Raw genomic sequence first — 13,553 nt, 5'->3', positions numbered from 1 at the left:
GGACCATTTTCTTTGTAAAATGTATAGGTCCCATCTCCGTCTCTATCATTTGCACCAGTCCATAAAGTATATGCATTGGCTGTAAAAAGAATTAAATGTAAAATTAAAAAATCAGTAGAATAAAAATACAGTATGAACATTAATATCAACTCAAATGAATTAAAAAAAAAGACCTTACAACTTGAAACAATTTATTACTTAGCGAAACTGATTGGAAACAACTCCCATATTCTTGGCTATAATTGTTCAAAGAAACAAGATAAATTGATACTGTTGAGGTTTAAGGGAACAAAAAGAATAAGTTCAAACGATGTTAACTGTTATGGTGCGTAATCGTATTGGTACAAATCTAAAAAAAAAAATGTTTGCCGATATAAGAATTAATTTAGTAAATATAGAAAATATATATATAAAATGAACATATCAAATGTGATTTTTATTCATCATTTACTAAGTTAAATGAGTTTATAAAGTCGCCTTCGTAGCTCATTAAATTACCGTTTTTTGACATCCGGGTGGAAATACACAATTGTTTCTACGCCATGTTCAATGTAGAGAACAACGTACCGAATCTACACAATCAAAGACTAGGTATTTTCTTGAGTGAGTTTATTAAAGCAAGAAAGTGTTTTTTTGTTCGCTGCTCTTTCCTTTATTTATCTATCTAACATTTTGTTCGCTGCTCTTTCCTTTATTTATTTGTCTAATATTTTGTTCGCTGCTCTTTCCTTTACTTATCTATCTAACAATGCACCTCAAATACTTGGAAGGACGTCGTTTTGTAACTTGACTATTTCGTACCTCTGCAACTTCTTATCGAAATTATCATTGAGTACCCATGTTCAATATTGGCCGTTTCAGAATCTTAAGCATCATGGGTAAGTTCATTGTTCGTACTCCAAAGTGAAAACGACTTACGTCATTGGTTAAATTTCCATTGTTTATAACGTTTTAAACCAATCAAAACGCTTTGGTGTACGTTTTTGAAAATATTACCCAGGATGCATAAGATTCTGAAACGGCGAATTATGTAGTATCTCATAGGGAAATAAATGTAAATTTTTGCTTATCATATATATTTTTAAATTAATGACATTGTGTTCGAACATCGTTAATTGACGAAAACTGAAAAAGGGAAGGATTGTCCATACTACCCAATTGTAAGTTTTGAAATGCTTTTATATTTAATGTTTTAATACTGTTACATTTATCGAAATATATTTGAGATCATTTTGATTTGAAATAAAAATATATTTAACACAGATAAAATATTTCTAAGCATTATAACATTTCTAAAGAGTTATAATTGGTTGAATTAGGCAATACATAGAAACTTTGATACAATTTTTCATCTAAACAAAATTATTGTATATTCTCAACTTACGAAGAATAAATTCCTGGTAAACATAATTGGCTTCTTTTTCCGTGTTCGGTCTCCACAGGTAGGCACCTGGTGTACTGGCACAAATCGACTGCAATTAATTAGTAACATTACATTCATATTCTTTTGTACATTTCGTTCAATGAATTTGTTTGTTTATAGTACTGTGGTTTGTTGAATACCAAGTTTTGTTGATTTCGTGGGAACAGATGAACCACGAAATAAAATATTAACCAATGACACATTTTTAATAGACTTTATGATGACGTCAGCAAAAAATCCAAACTCAAAGTTTTTTTTGTATGAAAATTGTCTTTTTATCCAAAATTAACCAGACCTTTATCAACGAACTGTATAAATTAAACATAGAAACAACACCAATACCATGATCATTAAAAAGTAATAAAATCGGGTTTGAAATTCATCGTTCTTCGTATCATAAATCTGGTTATCTTTCGTTATACTTATAATGCAATGATAACGTAGTAAATTACCCAATTCAGGGAATAAAACAGACTTCTATAGTCTCACTTGATAAAAACAACAAAGATACCTTTATTGTAATCTCTTATTAGTTTTATTTTCTGCCTACAGATTAATAGTGATTTATAATCAGTCTCACCCGAGCTTCCTCCCACGTTTTTATGTCAACATATAAATAACAACTAGTACTATTGTTTTCGTTTGGTAACAGCCTGTAACCCTCTGGGCAAGTTTCTGGAACACATTGCGGTTTTAAAACTGAAAAAAAAACCATATGGATTGAATTTAATCCAAAGTTGCGATTAAAACACAAAAAGAAAAAGCGATGACATATAGAAAATAACGTAATGAATGAACCGCCATGATCAAATACACAACGCCATTATCATGATTATAACCTAACGGTACAAATGTATTTGCACCAGATTCACAATTCGATAGTTAATGTCTCGTCAGAGATGTTCAATTCAAATAAAGACAACAGTAGTATACAACTATAAATGAAAACATAAAACTTATTTAAAACATGAAGAGCTGTGAACCAAATATGGGGAAAAGAAAGTATAATAAAAGCCGGACAAAGAACTGGAGCTTTGCATGCGGTAAATATATTCATTCATTGTGAATAATACGAATATTCATGCTATATGTATATAGAAGATTCAGTTATTTCTTTGATTAAGAAGATTTGGAATGATTGCAAATGAAACAACTCTTCAAAATAAACCACATTGTTGTGTATGAACATTTTTATCTTACACAGCAGTTAATTATAGCAAAAAAATAACATTGAACATGGGGAAGAAAAAGAAAAAAAAAGAAAAAAGAACAAAGGAAATATAAACAACAAAAAAGAATAGAAGAACAAAAGAAAAACGAAAAGGAAAAATAAGAAGAAAGGCCTATACTTACATTACAAGTAAATATCAAATTCATTTTAAAAGGGAACGTACTATGTAAAGTGCACAATTATAAAATGTGTTACTGTAAATTTAGAAATAAGTAAGTGTATACATTTTTATGATTGTATTATTTTAGACTAAATATCCGTTGACATTTATCATCGTGGTTTTGCGTAAGTCTGTATTCAATCTTATATAAGATCGGTCATTCTTTGAAATTTTAATTGAGTAGTATTCAACGCATAATAATGATTTTCAGAGTATGTTAAAACTACATGTACAGCTGACGTAATGCATTTTTTCTTTATTTATTGTTTATGAATAGTCGTTTTTTATTGAAAGTAAGTCGACATTCATTTATGAATATAAAAATGATTGCAAAATAATCACATGTAAACATATAAACGTGCTTACCAAGTGTGGACTATGCAGACGTAAAGCCAAAACATAAAGAAAATCAGAAAAAAAAATCTGAAAATTGTAACAAAAAAATATTCAAGGACACAGCTGAAACAACTTTCATTTTTTTTTTCTTTGACTGGAACATCACAAATGTGATATTATAAGTATAAACATGTCATACTTAGATGTTTTGGTTTTGTTGAGCACAAAATATTTCAGGAAAGGGAATGAATAACTGTTCCATGTTTCTTTTTTCCCCCAAAAAATAACTATCTCTGTCTATTTAATTTTTGCATGTCATTCGATGCTTAATTTATTTGTTTACTTACATTTGCAACATGGTCGTTCATTGCAGCATTTTCCGGTATACGTCCATTCAGACCCGAATGTCTGATTACATGGAACACCTTTTTTTCCACAGGTACCGTTGGAGGCGTTGCATATTCCAGAAAGAACTGAATTGTACAATAATCCGATACACTATAGCATGATTTACTTTGATATATACATTAACATTACACAGTAGGAATATAGATATAAAGTATTTTTTTTATTTCTCAAATTCATTAACCATGTTGAATATAGGACACAAAGAAGAATTTTGTTAACTCTTAGAAAAACATGTACATTTATATTGTAGTTGCGTTATGATTTCTCATAAATAGAATTTACTAAATTTGCTCGAGATGCTTGTTACACTGCTTAGAAGTTTTACAAATCGTTCTTCCTAAATGCAGATTTTTTTATTGTTCTTATGTCAAACTAGGAAATAGTGTTGGACAGTTTTTCACAGCTCTGTGGCTGACCGAAGTACTGATATTATCGTAATAACTGGTCGGGATTAACTCCAAATTACTATAAAAACAAATGGTTGATAATTGTAGTAACACGATTGAATAATTGTAACATAAAAAGGTTATAACTCTGTTTGTCTCATTTGAATCTAGAATGCAGAACGTTTGATCAAAGCGAAATGGTCGTTACTTTTTACTATCATGAGAAAGTCTAGCAGCTTAATCTTTAATCTTCACTACAGTGTTTTAAAGATATAGAATACTTACTGCCGCCATTTGACACATCAATTGTGCAAAAGATGAAAACAATCAAACAACAATACTTCATCATAATTCTGAAATGAAAAGTAAAGTCACAAAAATACTGAACTCAGAGGAAAATCAATTTGGAAAGTCCATACTCACATGGCAAAATCAAAAAACAAAACGCATCAAAAACGAATGGACAAGAACTGTCATATTCCTGACTTGGTACAGGCATTTTCAAATGTAGAAAATAGTGGATTAAACCTGGTTATATAGCGCTAACCCTCTCACTTTATTAACATTCTCATCAAATTCCGCTACATTTACATGATGCGTTAAATAAACAGTCACAATAAATAAAATAGCCAAAATATGGGTACATCAGTCATCATCGTATAACAATTTTAAAAGGAAAACTCGTCAATATCAATCCTATATTCCGAGTAATTTAGAAATAAACTCATTATCGATACAGGATGAAGTTTATATTTGCACCAGACGCGCGTTTCATCTTCAGATATGGCATTATGAAGAAAGTACCGTTAACTTGTAGTAAGTGCAGTGAGCATGTTAGCATTAAATGTTATATTTTAATCGCTGATTTCAAGTTCCAAAAAGATGCAAGAGTTGTTTAACCAAATTCCTTATTTACCAATAAAAGGGTTTGGACGATGCATTCAAGCACTTTTAGGTTGTAGGCATTGTAGTGGTTTACAGGTATTTGTCAAAGTATCTTGATAGCGAGCATCAATTTTCGGAGGTTGGTAATCGAACTGTCAAAATAAAAGTTATTTGTGTTAGGGATTCGTTTTGATTTTTTGGTTTCAAATTTTATTCTTTGTGCTTTCTATTTTGAATGCCATTGCTGTAAGAATGAGAGTGACTCTCATATTTATCAAAAACGTGTTTGAAATTCAACATTTTATATTCAGTCCAGTTTAAGGTAAAAGAAACATCCGAAAATTAACAAATTTGGTTCGACTTCTTGTTAAATAAAACGTTATTACTTGTCTCTTATAATCTAATATGAAGAAAAGTTTGTGTTGTGCAATAGAAGAAGTTGTTCTGTAACAGAAATATAACAGAACCCGAATAGTGCTTGACAATGGACTAGCTAGTTCAGAATATATATTTGTCTTACTAGGCAGTAAACAACAAAGCCATATGTCGTAGGCTAACGTAGTTGATTTTATATTTCAGTACTCTTAAATATGACTTAATCATCGCTTTAAAACGATTTTTCATCGCTAGTAAAGTTTGTATTTTTATTCTTTCACACTTGACGTTTTGCTGAGCTGAAATTTGTCTGATGGAATAATCTGTTAAAGTTTAACCTGTTTAAACCGAAACTGTTCGTAATTGGAGATTTTGTTCGGTTTTATAAGATTCACTACGCGGTGTTTGGTTTATACTGCAGGTTTTAGGTTTAAACATGATTCGGTTTAACCAGTTTCCCCTTTATTACCTTTCATGATCAAATTGTATTGAAAAAAAAAAAAAATAACTTGAATATTGTTTGTACGAAAATAATTGAAAACTTACCGCAATGTGAAATAGCCGAGTCGGAGATAGAAAGATGATTTTTGAAATTCAGTGGCTACTTAAATAGTAAGTTATATAAAATTACGTGGTGAATAATCTGCGTGGTTTAAAACATCGGTTAGTAACACATGTTGTTTTTCTGTCTCAATATTGAACGAATAAGCAAATATTGTTAAACGTGTTACTAGCTTTAACTGTCACTAAAGTATTTTCTATTACTTATGGATATTGTTATATAATCAGCAAATAGTAAAATAAAATAAAAACCTCAGAGGAAATTCAACGGAAAGGCTCTAGTCAAATGACAAATTCAAAAGCTCAATCATCAAATAACTAAATAACATCTGTCATATTCGTGACTTGGTACAGGCATTTTGTAGTAAAAGAAATAATGGATTAAGCCTGGTTTTATAGCTAGCTAAACCAGTTGATTGTATGAAAGTCGAATCCAATTTAATCACTTTGACCACAATGTGTGAACAAAACAAACATACACAACAGGCAAAGAATAATGAAAAAATAGGGATACAGCAGTCAACATTGTGCTACAATTATAATTACCACAAAAATAAACTAAGATGTAAAAAAAAGCACAAAAAAAAACCAGACTCGTCTTTACTCTCAAAACGACACACCCAGGGCTCTCAAAATCAAGGTGGTGAAGTGTCAAATTGAACTTGTGGTTTAAACCAAAGCTGCATACAATTGATCACTAGGGGAGGGCTGGGAACCTGCTAACATGTTTAACCCCACCACATACTCTATGTATGTGCCTGGTCAAAGTCAGGAGCCTGTAATTCAGTGGTTGACGTTTATATATGTTACATAATTGTTTTTCGTTCATATGTGTACAAAAAATACAAAATCATCAAAGTATCTGAGTAAGCTGTTATAGTCATTTATAGTCAAGAAATCTATACATGTTTGATTCAATGTGTTTCAGACCAAAAAGATTAAAAATAAATTCTGTCGATGATATATGTTAATACCAAAGATATCTGATGCTGTGTTCCGTACTTTCTTGATCAATATTATACATTTATTCCCCGTTCCTTTTGAAATTTTTGTTTGTTTTTACGTCTGAAAAAAATTTGAATGAATATGATAAATACTTATGATGATTTTTGATATCGCTATTGAAAAAATAAAATTAAAGACGTTATGTACATCAAACGCGTGTAACGCCGTAAAATAAAGTCCCAACGTTTCAGAGGGGAATATGATATTTAGAGGTAAAAAAAAACATGAAGTTTTTTTCAATGAAATTTTGAATAATCTCAACCAATCAAAGATTGACTAAACATTCAATATATATAGTTAAATAAAATAACATATTCGAACATTGATATGACAGTTGGTTTTCAGAAGTTGAAACAATTCGTTTGAATCATTTTTGATTTAAAAAAAAAAAATGTCTGATATATAGTTGCGGTTTACGAAAACTGTAATATTTCATTTCGTCGTTTGTCTATTATGTTATTGTGATACTATTAAGAAAAAATTCGATTATCGCTATTTTGTGCATTTTTCCTTTGATCCTTTTTTGTGATAATTTTCATATCATGCTTCTCGCTTGAGATGGAAAAATTATCGCTAGAAACTAAGGAGGCCACGTGGCGTTGCTAACGAAATTGACATTGAAATTGACAACATCGTCATAGATAAAATAGCGATAAACAGATTATTATTGGTCATCTCAACTCGATTGCTTTTCTCACTTTCGCTGTACCAGCTCAAGCGAGAAAATATATCTCGTTTAGATAATCAACGATAATCTATAAATTTATATTCAGTTATGATAGCAAATTAAAGTACTTTGATTATACTAGCTCATTATACAACAAATAGCGACAGTCTTTATATTTCTTTGTTCATATAATTGATTATGCATGTTATGTACGTCTTGATAATGTACGTGTAACATCTTTCTGATTTTGTCGTCAATATATTAATTTTGATTAAGTCAGCGAAAGTTTACATATAACTTTTTAAGTAAACTAGAAATATAGATAATATTAATGTATATGTGTCGGTTAGTGTATAGAAAGGTATATACTATGAAAAAAATTCTTATTTTCATAGTTTATACCTTTCTATACACTATCCAATTTAGTACATATTTACAACTTAAGTAATCCTGTAATTAGTCTATTGATATGTTTTTGCTGACTTGGTGTAGCTCATTTACGTAGTTTTGTAAATCTACTCACTATTATCATTGTAAGATATTGACTACCGAATGAAAAGATTGTAGTTGCCGGTGTAAGTAGTTTTATTAGTACTTTGTATAAAGCTGTGTTTTACTATACATGATAAATTTTAGAACATATAGATAGTTTGCTGTTGCTGAAGGATGGATCTTACCTGGATATGTACCCGTAGGTGGTCTAATGGATAGCTTACGTGCATGAAATATCTGTCACTGGACATAAAGCAACCAATGATCAAACAATTCATGACGAAATAGATCAACTTGCTCTAATTTTCATTCACAAGGTTTCACGGTTCACTCTTTTTTTGGGTACAAAGTTATTACATGGAAGATAAATGATAACAATATCAGATGGCATTGTACTCTAATCAAGTTAATAAGAACTATATTTGTTACTCTTTATTTGAATGAAAGAAACTTTTAATTGTCAAATACATGTTAAGATCCTAAGATAATTAGATAAAATAGTGGGATGTTTAGAAATTAATTTGAAAACTATTTACACACTATTTAGTTTAATTTGGAATACAACATTTTTTTCTTCTTCAAAATAGCCAGTAGCAATTATTATTTCAATATCTTGATTACGATACAATTAAACTTACTATTGTGGTCATTCATGCGCAGTTACTTAGTACACGGAAAAAGTATGTACTATGAAAGTTAGAAGACAAATTCAAGCAATTTGATTGGACTAGAAGTTATAAGTATGGGCTAAATTGCATTAGTTATTATTATTTAAATTTTCGTCATCTGCGTGGTACCGTCTTTTCTAGACGATCCGGTACATCTTACATTTACTTGTTCATGTTGTTGGTATCACTTTGTTGGATTAGTATTAAGATAATGATAAGATATAGGAATAGTTGGTGTGAGTCCCAATGAGACAACTCTCCATCCAAATAACAATTTAAAAAAAAGTAAACCATTATAGGTTAATGTACGGCCTTCAACATCGAGCCTTGGCTCACACCGAACAACAAGCTATAAAGAGCTTTATCAAAAATACTTTGACCATTCGTGTTGTTTTTTATTTATTATTTATAACTGTTGTTTCCTTTGTTTTTTTGTGAGTCTTTGTTTACTCCTTGGTTTTGATTGTCATTGTCTATATAAACTTGTAAGATCCTCAGCAATTAATAGTTCAGCTGATCTGCATGTTCAATCTGCATCCTGATACATCATTTTCTTTGTTAAACGCTAAACAAAAAGATATGAGAGCTTCATTAGTTGTATAGAGCTTAGATATTTGAATGGTCTAGCGCGTTGTGCATAGTGAAAGGCGATTCGGTGCCATAATATATCAGTGGCGTGAGTTAAAGAAAAGGCTAGAGAAGAATAAATATATTTCGTTTAAGGTATAGTAAGAGAATTATAGAACAGAAACTTTGGAATTTCATTTCTATATAAGAATACTATTTCTGTACGATATTGATATCACACTTAGATAGATTCAAATATAAAAGCTTATTATGCATCATTTTCCTTGTTAATATAATTGATTTTGCAAGTTATACATTTCTTGATGTTGTATGTGTAACATCTTTCTCACTTCGTATCAATATATTTATATATAATTATTTCGTCAGCGGAATGTGTTTCATTTCTCTATCGGACTACACTTGCATTGCCGACAACTGGATTTTAAATAAATATGTTTAATTCCGATGCAAAGACACAATAAGTGAATCAATTTTAAAGCCAAAATATGCAATCTATAATGACCTGACAACAGTATCGTAACTTAATCCCTTCTTGATAAGTTTGTTTAAAGCTTTTTAACTAAATACTGACTTTGTTGTGCTTTGTAAAGAATATTATGATAACAGATTGGATGTGAAATACATGAACGTATAAGATGTCTGCATGTTGAGTTATATTTACGAATGATATTCTTGTACCGATGACAAAAAATTAGTAAATGCTTTGACTAATATCGAAAACCCTGATGTAATAATTTTTCAGTTATGCATAAATTTCTCTTGCTTAAATTTTAAAAATTGTTACATACACTAGCGAATCATACACGTTGAGATATATATACACAGTTAGATGATATCAAGGGAACGTCACCGTCTAAAAATGGATAGTTAGCGATAGGAAATAAAAGACCATCTTTCCATTATAATTTATTGTATTAAAATTTCCGTTAATGGTATAGATATCAAGATAAAGGAAAGGGCAGTGGTCGTTGTTAGAATTAGCCTTATTTAAAGTTAGTGCATCAGGATAACTTTCTTAAGTACACATAATGAAATCGTCATTATTGAGAGCCAATTTATCATCTAAATGTCTGAAATTATTAGTATTATTGTTTTTTGTTCTACAATATTAACATGGTATTTAGTAATTATTAGTTCAATAAAACTGCTATTTAACTATGATTCAATAGGCACTAGATTGATATTTCTGAAGAAAACAAAACTCAAGTAAAAACATGTGTTTCATCTCAGAGTATACATTGTAGCTCCTAAAAGGTATCTTATCTGCATTAAACATAAACCCGTAGTTCATCTTAAGGTTACATTTGATGCATATAGTTCTTATAATTTTATTTTTCACTCAACAATTTCACAAAACAATATCCCGTTACTGCATAGAGTCGATGACCTCTAAGTTCAAATTATCTACAACTGTTGGACACACAATTGGTAATGTTCATTCTTCGCATGTTTTAAGTACAGCTCTTTATTACAACCAGATAGAGTGCCTTATACATGATATACATGTGCTAAATGAGGGGTTCCAGATTTTATCTATAATTGGTCTAGTAGAAGCAATAAATGAATACTGATAAAAAAATAATTTTAGTGGTACAATATGAGTGGTGGAAATGGTAACGGACACCCTATTTTTTAGTTCATAAGCGTGTTAAAATCTTTCATGAAGATTGCATGTCAACCAAATTTGCATTTTTTTTAAAAATTGCAGTAAAAAAACATATTTTCAACTTTTTGAAATAGGGATTTGAGAAATTTTCTCTGGTGTTTTTCAGAAAAGTGCAAATGTGTACAGAATAGTCTGCACTGTAGTTATGTAGGTTGGATACTTCTTTACCAAATTAAATAAAAAAAATGTGTGGGATTTTATTTAGTTCTATCACCATAGCAACCATTTTTTTCCTTGGAAACGGAGTGTTTAATTGCAGAATATTGCAGTTTAAGAGCTTTTAGCAAAAGTTGCAAAAATTAGACTTGTGTCTTGCTGGAGACAAACTGCTAGTGAAAAATTGTCCATGGTTATATAATATAATAACTTTTTTCACCCACCTGGCTACAGACCAAGTAAGTCTATTTAGTCTGTGGCGTCCGTCATCTGTCCTTGTCTTTCTCTGTTGTCGTCTGTTAATTATTTCTAACTATAAAAGATGGATGTCATTATTTCTATACTAATCTGCAATGTTTGCAAGATAATAGTCTATTACTGATTATGCACATAGAATGAGTTGAGTGACGCAGGCTCATTAGAGGCTATATTTATTTCTAACTATAAAAGATGGATGTCATTATTTCTATACTAATCTGCAATGTTTGCAAGATAATAGTCTATTACTGATTATGCACATAGAATGAGTTGAGTGACGCAGGCTCATTAGAGGCTATATTTTTATAACAGATGAAACCAAATTAATGATTACGATCATATAACTTAGCCTTGGATAAAAAACACATGCCAAAAAAATCTCTAATTACTTTCTCATGAACCATATAAAATGAAAATTTTCGTTTTAAATGTTGTCTAGTGTTTATTGAACTAAGTTACCATTAAATCATGTTTATCATATATATTTGAAACAAACCACATATTTCAAGCAAAATGTATGCTCTAATAACATTCTCTGCTTGAAAACTATTTGATTAATCTTTCATGGGACATACAATTATCAAAGTGGTTTACAAGGCACTGAGTATGGGTTTTTTAATATTCAATTCTATCAGATAAATTGACTTTAATTGTTTTTGAATTTGATACGTTTGAAATTGGAAATCAAATAATTGACATCTTTGTTTTAGGAATATTTGCAAACAGACTGCCCAAGCATGGACAGCATGGATGACTGCATATCAGAATCTGTGTATTTACAGCCATCTCAATATTCATAGTGTCAAGATTCACAGGAAAGTCCATCTGGAAAAATTAAAATGTTACTTAACACTTTTCTTGAAACAGTAGATATATGTCCTGTGAAACTGTTGACTTTGATCTTGCATCTGAGAAGACAAAAAATGGTGATTATGTCATAAGGAAAGCAAAAAGAATAATGCACAGTGTACTTTGTGTATTGTTTCCTCAACAAAATCACTATTTGAGGAGGTTCTATATGATTCAAATGCACGCAAAGATCAGACTCTTGAGTTATTTTCAAGAGCATATAGCAGTATGTCAAGTTGGGGACCACAGAGACAAATGCTGTCTCTTCTAGTACAAGATTACAGTAAAATCAACCCAAAAGGTCTGAATTGTTGTGATTTAGCTGATTTTTTAATGATTTTACCCCGGTAATTTACCAAAACATAGTGAGTCCGTTACTATGGCAACCACTCATATTTCCCACCCAAAATGACCTTTTGAGCAGCATTCATGTATTGCTTCTACTAGGCATATTATAGATAAAATCTGAAACCTGCTTGTATCGCACTTTGTCTTGTTTTTAAAAAGAGCTGCACTTAACTGTTAAATTTGTAATAGTGCCCGGACATTTACCTTAACTATACATGCAGCCGTGTGATATTCTATGTAAAATGGTTGTGACTTTACACGATATATCGGTATAAATCTCAAATGGTTGTTTTAGTGTCTAGATGAAATGTGCATCTTTAACATTCATGGCCATTCTTTTAATTAAAATTTTTTTGGAAAATTGTTTTCAATAGGTTGTGTAATATTACAGAAATACTGCACTCAGAAGAAAAGTTCAAAAAGAACAATCCTTTTTTTAAATACTAGACTAGATTACATTCATTAGTGGGAATCTATTGTATTTGATTGATATTCACAATACTGCTCGCTTAGTCTTCATGTTAATTTCGAGATTTTTTATGTTGACACAAGCTTACGGCATATTACAACAAACTCAAATAAAGCCTCATCTTTACACGATACACATTTGTAATTAAGTACCAGTATGGTACGGTTTTCTTGTATTCATCTGTATTTATCTGAAGTGACTTTGAGACAGCATATTTGTGTATTAAACAGTGAAAACTGAACATACACCGGAAATCCTATTCCTGTTTGGAATCATTTTTCTCAACGTTATTGGGAATGACAAATATGAAAAAAAAGATATACTATTTACACTGAATATATAATTATGATTCTCACTTGATGAATACAAATTTTTGACACTTATTTTTACATCTACAAATATTTGTGAAATATGTGTCCTTCAATTCAAATGATTAGATAATAATGAACAGAACATTAAAAGAGTTAATTATTTAAAATAAAAAGACTGACGGATGACACTCAAGTCGTTGTGTGAATTTTTATGAAGCAAACGTGAAATCTATGGAAAATTCGTGTCCGCACGTAATCTGAATACGAACAGCATACGATCGCGAGTTTCGAACAAAATATGAAACATTTTT

At 30.3% G+C, this 13,553-nt stretch overlaps 1 long non-coding RNA gene across 1 annotated transcript; it reads right to left on the bottom strand.

Moving 5' to 3' along the window:
- Positions 1-2,059: 2,059 nt before the first annotated feature.
- On the bottom strand, positions 2,060-5,770 carry LOC134701924 (uncharacterized). Its single transcript, XR_010104256.1, has 4 exons — positions 5,751-5,770; positions 4,230-4,297; positions 3,498-3,623; positions 2,060-2,122 (listed from the first exon to the last, which is right to left on the bottom strand). It is a non-coding gene; the product is annotated as an uncharacterized LOC134701924 (long non-coding RNA).
- Positions 5,771-13,553: the final 7,783 nt, after the last annotated feature.

The sequence above is a fragment of the Mytilus trossulus genome, unplaced genomic scaffold (genome assembly GCF_036588685.1).
Source record: "Mytilus trossulus isolate FHL-02 unplaced genomic scaffold, PNRI_Mtr1.1.1.hap1 h1tg000373l__unscaffolded, whole genome shotgun sequence".
In the NCBI taxonomy this organism is placed as follows: domain Eukaryota; kingdom Metazoa; phylum Mollusca; class Bivalvia; order Mytilida; family Mytilidae; genus Mytilus; species Mytilus trossulus.
Note: the sequence above shows the minus strand (reverse complement) of the source record. Positions and strands in the feature narration are given on the sequence as shown.